A 14,032-nucleotide genomic window follows, 5' to 3' on the forward strand; every position below is an offset into this window, starting at 1 on the left:
TAGTGGATTTCAAAACTGGAGCTAGGAAATCTGGATAATGATCTAGGGGATGTTATAAAGCCATCTGAGAAACAGGGTAGTAGCTAGAGGGATATATTGGGTCAAGAGAAACCTTGTTAAGTTAGGAGACAGCACATGTGAATATTCGTGGAAATAACACAATAGTCAGGAGACTATCCAGACGTTTCCCGTGCTCATCTGACTTTGGCACCGTTCTAGGTCTTGGGGATCCAGAAAAAGAAAAAAAAATCTCTCTTCATGGACAGAAATTGTATCATGGACAGAAGCCAACTTGTAGGTTAAAAAAATGGAAATTTGCATTATATTTGACTGTCCTTATTTAATAAGTAGAAACACCATGTTCAAGAGTAGGAAAGCGCGTTATAAGGGATGAATAAACACTCAGGTAGAGGAGATAATCAGGTAGAGAAAGTACTTGATGGTGTCAAGGAGTCAGAGTGAGCTGGACCCTGAGAAAGGCACAAGGAAAATGAGATGCTGAGATGCACCGCGGCCATCAGAGGCACACCCCATCTCCAAGACCATCCCCACTCTTACCCTGGTTTTCTTCACTCAAATTTCTATCTGAAGGCTTTGTATCACTTCTTCCAAAAAACTCTGCCCCCCCATCCCCCTTTAGAAGGGGAACAAAGAGTGTATAGGTGTTACTACTGAGGATTAGGGAAATAAAGTCGACAATTGACCTAGATTTGATGTCACAGAGGTTATTTTCAACGTGCAGCTGGGTGTACAGTGAGGACAGCAAGATTTTTTTCTTAATCAGAAAACTTTTCCCCTTGGCCAGTACGGGGATTGAACCCGCGACCTTGGCGTTATTAGCACCACGCTCTAACCAACTGAGCAAACCGGCCACCTCAGGGAGAAAATTTTTTTATGTTCACACACTAGGAAGATTTTTCACACCTTCTTCACTCATCCAAACGATACTTGCTTTTACATAATCTTAACTATGAATAAACGACACTCCTTTTTCAAGCTTCTCTGTATGTTTTTTATTTCCTCTTTCCTCACTCCCGCAGAAACAGGCACAAAATCTCTACCTCCAGCAGAGATGAATTCGCTTCTCCTGTGGAAAATAAGAAGTTCTGGAGCCGTCGATTTCATCCCAACAGAAACATTACTAGAGAGGGCTCCTTCAGCCTACCCCAGGAAGCAAACCTTTGAGAACGATTCAGACACCTCAGGAGAAGGACCTGGTTGATTTGGTCCCTGCTGACGTCCTGAGGATTCCCCTCCTGACAGGAAGGAACATCCCGGTGGATCTTCCTTGCCTGTTCCGAAATCCTGGGCAGATGACCCTTCTCTGTGTTCGAGAAAATGCCCTGCAGCGTGGATCTCTGTGGGTCCATTTTGCGATTTTATTGTCATTCACCGCTCATGTCCCTCTTTCCTTTCCCTGAGGACGAGGACTGTGTTGTCTCGCTCTTCACTCCTCTAGGGTCCCAGGTGCCTGCACAGCATGGTTGGTTGGTCAATAATTTCAGTTCGAGAATTGGAAAAAGCGTACAGAATATCATCTTGGCTGATAATCAGGTTTTGGAAAAATAAACAAAGGCTCTAGATTTTGCTAACTGGCCAATATATTCTTTTAAATATTACCTGCAATATTCAAACAGTGGAGGTCTTGACGCTCAGATTATTTCGGAGGTTTCAAGCTGCTCTTTTCTAGCCACCCCCATAAAACGTGGAGGCTGGACTGGAGAAGCGCAGACACCACCATCTTCTCCCTACTGATCTGGGGGCACCTGCCATCATACACTAGATACTGAGTGTGTGGGTCCGCTATACTAAGCGATGCTTAAGGCAAAACCTGGAAAAAGGCGACTCCCTTTACCTAAGCAAAAAAGGGAATGTTAAGAGAAGATAGTGAAAACGGCAGGAAGAAGAACTAAAGAAAAACATATCACTGTTTTCCTCCAGTAAATCAAGTAAATGCAACAAGAAACTGTAGACTAATTTAAAAGAACTAGGCTTGTGTGAAGCCGAATATAAAGATGTGTGATGTCCCAGGGATGAACAATATAGAGTCCAGTCTTGCAAATCACCCCTCCCCTGTATCTGGCCTGCAGCTTGACATTCCGGGGTCATATCCCTGCAGCTAGCTGCCCGGCCCCTAGTGCGGACTCACGGGCTTCCAGAGTTCGGTCCTGAGGGTCTGGGGCTCTGGTTCCTAAAGGGTAATTTCTTTCCCTAGAGGGGCATACACAAGAGTAATTTCCATGGGACAATACTGAGGAGTTTCTTAAAATTAAATGCCCCTTCCTGTCGCCAGCCCGCCTGTGTTTGTAAAGGAACGGGGTCTATAAGGGAAGACTTTGATTGTTGTGAATAGTGGAGTTTGACAGGCAAAAAGCATGAGTGAAAGAAGTGTACCGTCACCGTGAGTATTTCCTGGAGGAAAAGACGACTTTGATATTATCCAGCCTGGGGCATCTAGAAAAACTCTATTCTGTAGAGGGAACGTGAGACTGAAGGCCAGTTTCATCGTAATTGCGGTGATTGGGTTTGCCCAATATAGGAAAGGCCTTGCTTGCTATGAAACACGGTGGGAAAACAGCGTTTTCTGAGCTTAGAAATGAATTAATTTTGTACCGGAGATCCTTCCTCCTTACCGAACATATAAAAAGCAACCACCCATTGTTGCCATTAACCGAACATAGAAGAGCGTATATATTGTGACCAACGCAAGAACTCTCCTGCCCTCTCTGTTGGCCTGGGCTTGAAAGCAGTACATCATGTCCCTAGAGACGCTGACACTCAGGTCTTCGCCCACCCATAGCCGGTGCCAGCGCCTCCCCTGCCCCGTTCCTCTCTGTTTCCGTGGTTTCCAAGAGGGTGGAGGCGGGTCTCAAGAGAAGGCCCCTGCCCCAAAGATCCCCGTCTGCGTGGAGCCGGTGGACATGGCTCCCTTCAGATTCAGAGCATGGAATGTTCAGGTTTTCTGTCAAGTGAGGACCTCAAAAGCTTACGCGCTTTGAAATCGACCCCTTGGGACTTCCGGTGTCAAATCAAATGTCATCAGGAGTCTCCATCAAGTTTTTTCTTCATTCCAAAGGTCTTGTTCATTTGGTTTAATCAACATGATGTCATTAATATGTTGAGAATTCTTAAAAGGGAAAGACTTTAGGGGAATTATTTATATAACTAACGTAAGGCTAAATAAAGCAAATTTTAAAGTATTTTTAAACATAATGATTAACATTAATTTCAAAGAGCTTTCGACAGAACATCTAATAATCTTGGAATATTAAATAGTTAGGACATACCAAGAATATATCAAGATTATTAAGTTTTTTCTAACTTCTGAATAGTAATGAAAAATTTCATGGGTAAAAAATGTGAATTTCCCAGTTAATACGCTTTCATGACACGTTGGAAAGAAAGTGTCCACAAACATTTTGGGGATCTTAGGATTCTTACTCTGTCCTACAGGGTCGCTGTGAGTCAGAATCTTCTCCATGGCATGGGTTTGGTTTTTTGTTTTTGGTTAGGCTTCTTGGAAGGGAATTTTTCCACTGAAAGTATTTGCTGCCCTCTAGTGGGAGTTGGTGTAATGTTGAAAAATGAAAGAAAAGTTCTTTGGGGAATATTAGCTTAAGTATGAGACAATGCATCCAGAAAGTCTGGTTGGGTCAAACTTTTGTCTTTTTTGGCTGTTGTACAGCAGGATAAGTCTTATAAGCACATTTACGATTCCTGGGTCACAGTTAGAGAGGCCTGGTGGCTTTGGGTTGTGCAAGTGTGTGTGTCTATATTTTGGGGGGAGGGGTGTGGAGTATTTGAGAAATCAATGCAACCACATGGATTTTGCAGCATGTTTGAAAAGTTTTACGTTTTTTGGAACAAGTATTGCCCACAAATTATGTATCAAAATGTATCAAAATTCATTATTTTAAGGCAGGAGACAAATGGCATATATGAATATTTATGGAAGTAACATGAAAGTCAAGAGAAAATTAAGAGGTTTCATACATTCACTCTGGCTTTGGCATCATTCTAGGTCCTGGAGATCCAGAAAAGGAAAAAACAAAAAAAAAAAATCTCTCTTCATGGACAGAAATTAGAGTAGAAATCATTTGATACCTTAAAAAAAAAAGAAAGAAGGAAGGAAAATATGCATTGTGTCTGACTGTGATTTAATTTCAGCGGTAAGAAAGAGCAGTGCAAGGGCTGAGGTGACAATCAGGTGGCAGAGATAATCAGGTAGAGAAAGTACTTGACAGTCCCATGGAAACACAGTGTGTTGGACCCTGGAAAAGGGACGAGAACAAGGTGTCAGAAGGACAATGGCCTCCATGCACACCGCCCATCCCCAAGGCCATCCCCGCTCCTAGCCTCCTTTTCTTCACTAAAATGTCTATTTGTTCCAAAAATCTCTTTGTTCCTTCTCTTCACCATGCCCATTTCTGAGGGGGAACAAAGAGGGTAGGTGTCACTACTGAGGATTATTAAAGAGATACAGTTGACATTTGAACTAGATTTTATATCAGAGTGCCTATTTTCTCAGCTTAGCTGGGTGTGAATGGAGTGCAAAGTTATTTGTGTATTTATTTTTAATCAACAGAAATCTTGTTTTCCTGGCTCAAACATAGACCAAAGCTGGGAACTTGGCATTATTAACACCACACTCTAAACAAACAAGCTAACCAGACAACTGTTTAAAAAAAAAAAAAAAAGTACTCTTTTACATTCAGATAGATCTGTCTTTGTTGTCTTCTTCTTCACTCATCCAAAGGAGACTGTCATATACATAATCTTAACTATGACTAGATGACACTATTTTTTCAAGCTTCTCTTTGTGCTTTCTATTTCCCCTTTCTGCACTCCTGCAAAAAGAAAAAGAAAAGAAACTCAAAAACTACCTCCAGCAGAAATGAACTTCGCTCCTTCATTGCAAAATAAGACATTCTGGAGCTTGTCTATTTCTTCCCTAGAGAAACATTGACTAGAGAGTGCTCCTTCATTCTTCCGCAGAAAGCCTTTGAGAAGGGTACTGCAACCCCTGGAAAGGATCAGGTGGATCAGGGCATGAGGATTCCCTTCCAGACAGGAAAGAGGATCCCCGTTGGATCCGCCCTGTGCGTTCCTATATCCTGGAGAGACGGCCTCTTCTTTGTGCTCCCTCAAAGGCTAAAGTTGATTAATTTCCAATTTAGGGCAAAATGTAATAGGCAGAGTACCTCTGTGAAAGCACCTAAAGAGACTTTTTATCTCCTGAGCCTTGTATGGACCATGGATATTTAGACTCTCAGGTCACTAGTAGGGGATAACATTGGTTCACTATATTAATGACATATGATTCATTGCCATATGAATAGAGAATGATCCAGCTCCAAAATCCCATTCAATGTATGGTTTCTTGACCACTCCTGGCACAAGCTGTATTCATGTGGATTAGATATTTGTGTGCAGGAAGTTTATTAGGGAATGATATGGGAACAACACCTGTAAAGGAGTAACGGAAGCAGGGTTAAAGGCGGAAAGTTGACAGGCAGCAAGAGAGGCCTGAGCTGATCCCATGAGGAGCCTTGGAAATGGGAGGGCCCTTCAGAGTTAAGGCAAGAGAGTCAGACCTTTATAGGTATGTATTGAGCGTCCTTTACTGTGGGCTGTTCAGAGAGGGAACATGGCCTGGACTGAGGCAGTTCCTTTCAGCTGAGGGCAATTCCTAGAGAGGGCCTCAACTTTGTGCCATGAGGGAGCAACACTTGTGGCAGCTGGGGAAATGAATGCCTTGGTCCTGAAAGGAGGGAAGCTGAGTGTCACAACCCAGCACACAACACAGAGAACAAGGTTGGAGGCAGGCTTAGCAGGCAGCTGCTAACCAGCAGTAGGAAGGTTGTTAGGTTACTGCAGTAATTCAGGCAAGAGATGTAGATAGTTTGGGTCAGGTTGGTAGCAGTTCAGGAGCTGAGAATTTTGTAGCATGTCCCAGGAGCACCAACAGGACATCCTGACAGGAGGAAATGTTGTGATGCCTAGGTAAGAAGTGCATTTCATTATTCAGCTTTTGATTTTAGAGGACACTTGAGTCATGAAATAATATCATATCCAATTTATGATTAATAGGCACATGAACCTTCATACTAAAAAGTAATGGAAACGAAATTAGAAATTCTACCACTGATCCAATTCTTGAAAAGCTCCCATAAAAAAAAAAATGGAAAAAAATAATAGCTAAAATCATAATCATGCTATGACTATTTCTTTTATATAGAATTTTAAAATATGGAAGTTATTACTAGCTTAAGATAATAATTTCAGATGAATGTGGGATTAGATTAATTGATTACTTTGCCAAAGGCTTGCTCTCATTTAAAATGGTAAAGATTAATTTATATTTTTTTAAATGGCTTCTTTTCCCACAAGGAAGAATTAGGAATCTTTTGTCAGGGCCAGTGCTGCCAAGGAAATCCATGTGACTGTGGATGAAATCAATTTTGAAGACAGTGTCTAAAGCAGAATCTCTCCTAACAAGCTGTAGAACTCTGTGCCCCTAATGAGCTATTTTAAAAATATTTTAAGCATAAAACAAAGAAAAATATTGACCAAATTATGGTAGTACTATTTTTTATGCCCTGAAATATTTATTTTAGAAAATGAAATCAACTTCTATAAATGAAAAGTAGGAATGGATTTTTTCCCCAAAGGTATTTAGCTAGTGACAGTGAAGCATAGAATCTTCTAATTCATCGCCAAGTGGTGCTTTCTGATTCATAGCGACCCTTTTCAGAAAAACACCCAGGCAAATCAAGACAAAAAGGAAAGCCTTTTCAACAATTAGTGCAGGGACAATTGGATATCCACACACAAAAAGAAGAATTTAGAGCCTTCCCTCAAACCACACACAAACGTTAGCTTAGAATCCATCATAGGCCGAAATGTAAGACCTCAAATTATGAAAGTTTTAGGTGTAAACACTGAAGAAAATTTTTGTGACCTTGGGTTAGGCAGAGTTCTTAGATATAACACCAAAAGCACTATCCATAAAGAAGAAAATTGACTAACAGGACTAAATCAAAATTTTGTACTTCAAAAGACACCATTAGAAAAATGAAAAGACAAACCATTGGCTGGGAGGAAATATCGGTGAATGAAATATCTCATGAAGGACTTGTATCCAGAATATGTAAAGAAATTTTATAAATCAATAATACTAAGATAAAGAACCAAATTTAAACACACAGAAGATTTGAATAGACATTTGTCCCAAGAAGACATACAAATGGCTAATGAGCACATGAAAAGATGTTCAACATCATAGTTGTAAACCTAGAAAAAAAAAAGGAAAAAGAAAAAAGCCCAAACTCTTTGCTGTCGAGTTCTAACACATAACCACCACATAGGAAAGTAGAAGTGCCCCATAGGGTTTCCAAAGAACAGCTGGTCAATTTGAACTGCAGAGCTTTACTTAGCTGCTGTAGTACTTAACCACTATACAATCAGTGCTACTCACAGTCATCACGGATGTATAAATGAAACCACATTGACATAGCACTTCACACTTACTCTGTGCCTATACCAGAAAACATAGATAATAACCTGTGTTACTGATGATGTGGACAAATTTGTACTCTCATACAGTGCTGGTGGGAATGCAAAATGACACAGCCACTTTAGAAAACAGTTTGACTGTTTTTAAAAAGGTTAATAATAATTTTAACATATTGTTGTTACCGGTTAAATTGAATCCTCCAGATATATGTGTTGAAAATTTTAACCCCTGTATCTGTGTACGAAATCCCATTTGGCAATAGGATTTGTTTGTTCTGTCAGTGAGGCCATATCGGTGTAGAGTGGGTCCTAAATCTACTAATGCTTGAGATGAAAACAGCAGATTAGACTCAGAGACAAGGGAGCACACACTGGGTGGAAGACAGATGATACCAGAAGACAACGGACACAGGTGAATCTATGTAGAAGCACATAAAACAGCACAGGAAGTAGGATTGCAGGCTGCTAAAAGGTTAAGTTGGCTCCACTGGGGATTGAACCCAGGATCTTCTGCGTGTAAAGCAGATGTGCTAACCACTACACCATGGAACCACTACAAGTATAGTCCCATGGACATCCAGAAGAACTAACAAAACTGTATTGGAAGAAGTACAGCCAAAATGCTTACTAGAAGTGAGGATGGCAAGACTTCCTCTCATATATGACGTGCTATCAGAAGGGATCAGCCCTTTGAAAAGGACATTCTGCTTGGTACATGAGAGGGTCAGTGAAAAACAGAAAGACCTTCAATGAAATGGACTGACACAGCGCTGCTACAATGGCCTCAAGCATAACAATGTTTGTGGGGATGGCACAAGACCTGGCAGTGTTTTGTTCTCTTGTAGGGTCTGCTGTGAGTCAGAACCAGCTCCATGGCACCGAAAAACAACAAAATCAAAAAGTTGAACTAGATGAGGAAGGACCTCCCCCCAGAAACACACATTGAAGTTGGTCTTCTAGCCTCCTGAACTGTGGAAAAAAAGAAAGCAAAAAAAATCCTGTTCTTTAAGCCACCCAAAGGACTGGTCCCTCCTGATAACAAGTGGAAAGCATCTAGGAGGAGGTCTCACCAACCTTGCTTCTAATGAGAATCCTGGCTGTACTTCTTCCAAGACATTTTGTTAGTTCTTCTGGCAGTCCGTGGGACTGTACTTGTTGTGGTTGCATGGTATAGTGGTTAGCGTATCTGCTTCACATGCAGAAGATCCTGCGTTTGATCCCCAGTGGAGCCAGTGGTATTTCAGTCACAGCAGCACTAAGAAACTAAGACATCATTATGTCAGGGAACACATCTGTTTTGCTACCTTTGTATTGGCAGAGATTGGCACACAATAGTACATCAATACCTGTTGCCATCAAGCTAATTCACTGTTCCATAGGGTTTCTGTGGGGCAGCTGCTAACACTTTAGTTAGCAGCTGAGCTCTTAACGTCAATGCTACCAGGGCCTTTCTATATCAATGTATGTGCTACATGTTGGGGGAAATCCTTCAGGTGTCTTGGGGAGGTGAGGCAGGCACAGAATTTTACTGTGATGTGAGGCCCACGGAGCTATGGCTAGTCTAAAGATTAAATCTTTCCCTCGGGAGCAATTCTCGTGGGGTCAAGCATTGTCCAATCTTCTCTCAGAATCAGTTCCTCACTGATTTGAAAGTCCATTGAACTAAACTTGTCTTTGTTCTGGGATAGTGACAACTAGACCAGTGACCAACATCATGCTAAATGGAGAAAAGATTGAAGTTGTCAAGGATTTCATTTTTCTTGCATCCACAATCGATAGCAATGGAAGCAGCAGTGAAGAAATCAAAAGATGCATTGCATTGCGTAAATCTGCTGCAAATGATCTCTTCAAAGTGTTGAAGAGCAAAGATGTCACCTTGAAGACTAAGGTGTGCTGACCCAAGACATGGTATTTTCAATCGCATCATGTGCATGTGAAAGCTAGGCCATGAATAAGGAAGACTGAAGAAGAATTAACACCTCTGAATTATGGTGTTGGTGAAGAATATTGAATATACCATGGACTGTCAAAAGAATGAACAAATCTGTCTTAGAAGAAGTACAGCCAGAATGCTCCTTAGAGGCAAGGATGGCGAAACGGCGTCTTACATACTTTGGACATGTTGTGAGGAAGGATCAGTCCCTGGAGAAGGACATCATGCTTGGCAGAATAGAGTACAGGGTCAGCAGAAAAGAGGAAGACCCTCAATTAGGTGGGTTGACGCAGTGGCTGCAATAAAGATCTAAAGCATAACAATGATTTTAAGGATGGCTCAGGACCAGGCAGTGTTTCCTTCTGTTGCGCATAGGGTCGCTATGAGTCAGAACCGACTCAACACCACATAACAACAACAACAACAGTGACATTACCCCAAAAGTATGAAGGATAAGTAGTTAAGCTCTTGGATTGAAAACCTAGCACCATCTCGATGGAGTTATGTTTGTATATGGCTATTTATCTTGTCTGGAAATGCAGAAATAAATCCTTCATACTGAATTGTTGTAAAACACAAACCTTTAGAAGGATGGTGGGCCATCCCAAGTTTTGTATTGAGTTCCTGTGCTAATCAGGCCTCCTTATCCTCATTCACCTCTGAAATGAGCTCAATCTCTTCAAACTGTATTTCCAGCACCCTTAAAACTTTGGCACTTTTATTGTGTGCTTTTAGGTCAAAAAATCTGTGAGCTCCCAATGTACAGGGTGCTAATTCAGCCTAGCCTCCCCACATAGTAGAGCCTTCATGTTCAGAAATGCTGGCTGTGGTATGATGAAGTTGTTACACTTGATAGCTACTGATGGGAAAGCTGACCCCAAACAGTGTGAAGGTTAAAAAAAGTTAAAACTCTCTTTCTGATAAGAGAAACTAACATGGAAGTGAGGGATGTCCTGGGCTGAAATCATCACAAAGTTATAATAAAGCAAGAAGAAAGAGTATTCCGCAAATGTTCAAAGGGGCAAAAATGGAAAATAGACAAGCATACTGCCAGAGCCATGTCTGCCAGAGTTCAAGGAATGTTACATAATTAAGCGTATATTAACATTACAAATGGGTAATATCATTAAAAGTTTCACCTTTTCAAACTGGCTAAAAACTGCTAAATATACATGATTCTACATTTTGAATTGTCTTTCTTCAGAAGCATTGGTTCAGATTTGAGTAATGGCAGTCAGGAAGGTCTTCACTGGGTGAACAAATCTAAGACAAAGAAAAGAGGGGAAAATACGTGGATCTTTTGTGCTCTGTTTAAGATTGTTTATATGAAATTTTCCTTAAAAGATGCTTTCTAGGTTTTCCTAGCTATGGTTTTTATACCTCAGGACCCAGTTGATCTGTCCTTGTGAGTCCAGCTCCAGCTAGGTCACTTTATACTCACGGACAGGGAATAATGGCCCCAATTTGAACTCCTAGGTCACTAGGACCGTGTCCCTTCCCCTCTTCTGCCAACACACTTATTGGAGGTCAATACCCTTGGTATAGTAGAAGGAACCCGAGGTATGACATCCAGTCACATCTGTTTCCATATAATATTTATTACATTGTTACAGAAAAGGGAAAATCAGTGATCTTTCTAGATCTCATTTTCATCATTTGGTAGTTGAAAAATTAAGCCAGAATACTCCTCAGAAGGGAAGATGTTGAGACTTTGTCTTATATGTTTGGACATATTTTCAGGCAGGACCAGGCCCTGGAGAAGGTCACATGCTAGGTAGAGAGTCAGCAAAAAAGAGGAAGACCCTCAATGACATGGGTTGACACGGTGGCTGCAACAATGAGCTCAAACATAGCAATGATTGTGTGGATTGTGCAGGACCGAGCAGTGTCTCATTCTGTTGTACATGGAGTCACTATAAGATTGCACCTAACAACAACTACATTCTGTGCCTGGCATGGTTCTAGTAACAAATGCTACAGTAGTAAACAAACAAAAAAAGTCTTTTGAGTTTTCCCTCAATGTAGAACAATTCCGGCATTCCTAACCAAGACCAGATTACTGAACTGATAGAGACTAGAGGAATCCCTGAGACTATTACTCTAAGACACCCTTTTAACTTGAAACTGAAGTCACCTCCAGAGGCCTCCTTTCAGTCAAATAATAGATTGGCTTATAAAATAAATATCACCTGTGAGGAATGTGTTCCCTTAAACAATCAACTATATGAGATCAAATGGTCAACATTGACCCAAACACAAGAAGGCAAAGAAGGGTAGGGAAGCTAGATAAATGGACATAGAACAAACAGAATGGAAACAATGAGAATGCTGACACATTGCAAAAACTGTAGCCAATGTCACGGAACAATTTGTACAGAAATTGTAAAATGGGAACCTAATTTGCTGTGTAAAATTTCACCTAAAACACAGTAAACATTTTTAAAAACACACAAAAAAGTCTTTTCCCTATAAGTCTTACATTCCAGTGACAAAGAAAGGCAAAATGCAAACTGATTATGTAAATTACATAGTTTATTAGATGTACATAAATATATTGTCAAAAAATCAGGAATGAGGATAAGGTGTTCAGGAGTAGTGAAACTCTGGAAGTCCACGGTGGGTTCACTAATAATGTGATATTTGAAGAAGATGAGTTAGTGCACGTATCTGGAATAGAGTGTTGAAAGCAAAGGCAGTGGCTAGTGCGAAGGTCTTGAGGCAGAAAGATGTCTAATGTATTTAAAGTACAATGACAAGGTCAATAATAACTTTAGCAGAGTGAGCAAGAGGGAGAGCAGTAGGAGAATAGGTCAGAGAGGAAATTGATTAGGGAGCAGGGACATTATGTAGAGTCCTGTAGATTATTACAAGGATTTTGGCTTTTTTTTTTTTTTTTCTCTGAGTACAGTAAGGATCCATTGATGCGTTTTTAGTACAGAGAACAATAAGGAGTCATTGTCGGGTTTTAAACATTCCTGAGACAGGATCTTGTTAAAGTAAATGGAAGCAAACTCAAGACATAATGAGAGATATTGATAATATTCTGGACCCCTGGTGGTGCATGGTTAAGAGCTCTTTGGTTGCTAACCAAGAGGTCAGCAGTTAGAATCCACCAGCTACTTGGAAACGCGATGGGGCAGGTCAGCTCTGTTCTATAGAATTATCTTGAGTTGGAATCAACTCCATGGCAACTGGTAATAACATTCTACATTAGAGAATATTATGGCTAAAGCCAAGCTAATAGTAATGGAAGGATCTAAGAACTGGCCATATTGCAGATATATTTTGAAGATAAAGCAAGGACAATTTTCAGAGTGACTGGATATGCTGAATAGAGCAAAAATGGAGACGATGAAGGTCCCAAATTCTTAGTCCTAAACAGCTGGAAGGATGAAGTTGCAGTTAAATGAGATAGAGATCAATATGTTTGGAACAGTTTCAGAGGGTAGATATGAATTCCACTTTGGGATATGTTCAGGTTAAGATGCTTACTGTAAGACTTCTAAGAGGAGATAATCAGTCGGCTAGAGATACACAACGGTACTCCAGTGAAGACCGTGGAGATGTAAACCATGAGATGATGAGCTTAGCCAGGGAATGACAACAAAAAACAGAAGAGGCCTGAGGATTGAGATCTGAGACTTTACAATGTTTACCCAAAAGCCAAAGAGGTCAGGTAAAGGAGTTAATCAGGTAGAGAAAGTGCTTGACAGTCATATGGATATAGTGCACTAAAAAAAAAAAAAAAAAAAAGATGGGGAGAACAAGGTGTCAGATGGACAGTGGCCGTCAGACACACAACCCATATCCAAGGCCATCCCCACTCCCAGCATCATTTTCTTCACTGAAATTTCTATCTTAAGGCTTTATGTCACTTGTTTCAAAAACCTATTTCTTCTTCTCCCCACCCACCCCTTAGAGGTAGAGCAAAGATGGTAGCTGTCACTATCTAGGATTAAAGAAATAAAGGTGACGTTTGATCTAGGTTTTATGTCAAAGAGGCTATTTTCAATAGTTCAGCTGGGTGTGAGGTGAGTAGAGCAATGTCTTCTCTTGACCCAGCACGGGCATCAAACCAGGGACCTTGTCTTTATTACTACCACCTAACCACCTGAACTAGCCCACCACCAGTAAAAAAGTTATTTTCCATTTAGAAACTGCTAAGTATGTTGGCTCCCTCATCACTCATCAAACGAACCCTCTCATTTACCCAATCTTAACTGTTACTAAATGACACCATGTTTTCAAGTTTCTCTTTATGTTTTCTATTTCCCTTTTCCACACTCCTGCAAAAAGAAGAAGAAACACAAAAACTGTACCTCCAGCAAAAAGACGGTCTGGAGCTCATGGAATTCATCCGAGAGAAACTCTCACTAGAGAGGGTTCCTTCATCCTAGCCCAAGAAGCCTTTGAGAAAGATTCAGAGACCCCTGGGAAGGATTTGTTGGTTTGGGCCCCAGCTGAGGACATGAGGATTCCTCTCCAGAATGTCCCAGGTGGATCAGCCCCACCTGCTACTAAATCCTGGGGAGATGCCCCTTCTCTGTGTTCTGGGAAGGCTAAAGTTGATTAATTACAATTTAG

At 40.9% G+C, this 14,032-nt stretch overlaps 2 non-coding genes across 2 annotated transcripts; both read right to left on the reverse strand.

The window, feature by feature from the left end:
• Positions 1 to 798: 798 nt before the first annotated feature.
• TRNAI-AAU (transfer RNA isoleucine (anticodon AAU)) lies at positions 799 to 872 on the reverse strand. Its single transcript has one exon. It is a non-coding gene; the product is annotated as a tRNA-Ile (tRNA).
• A 7,122-nt stretch (positions 873 to 7,994) lies between these two features.
• Positions 7,995 to 8,067, reverse strand: TRNAV-UAC (transfer RNA valine (anticodon UAC)). Its single transcript has one exon. It is a non-coding gene; the product is annotated as a tRNA-Val (tRNA).
• Positions 8,068 to 14,032: the final 5,965 nt, after the last annotated feature.

This window comes from Elephas maximus, chromosome 1, assembly GCF_024166365.1.
Source record: "Elephas maximus indicus isolate mEleMax1 chromosome 1, mEleMax1 primary haplotype, whole genome shotgun sequence".
Lineage (NCBI taxonomy): Eukaryota > Metazoa > Chordata > Mammalia > Proboscidea > Elephantidae > Elephas > Elephas maximus.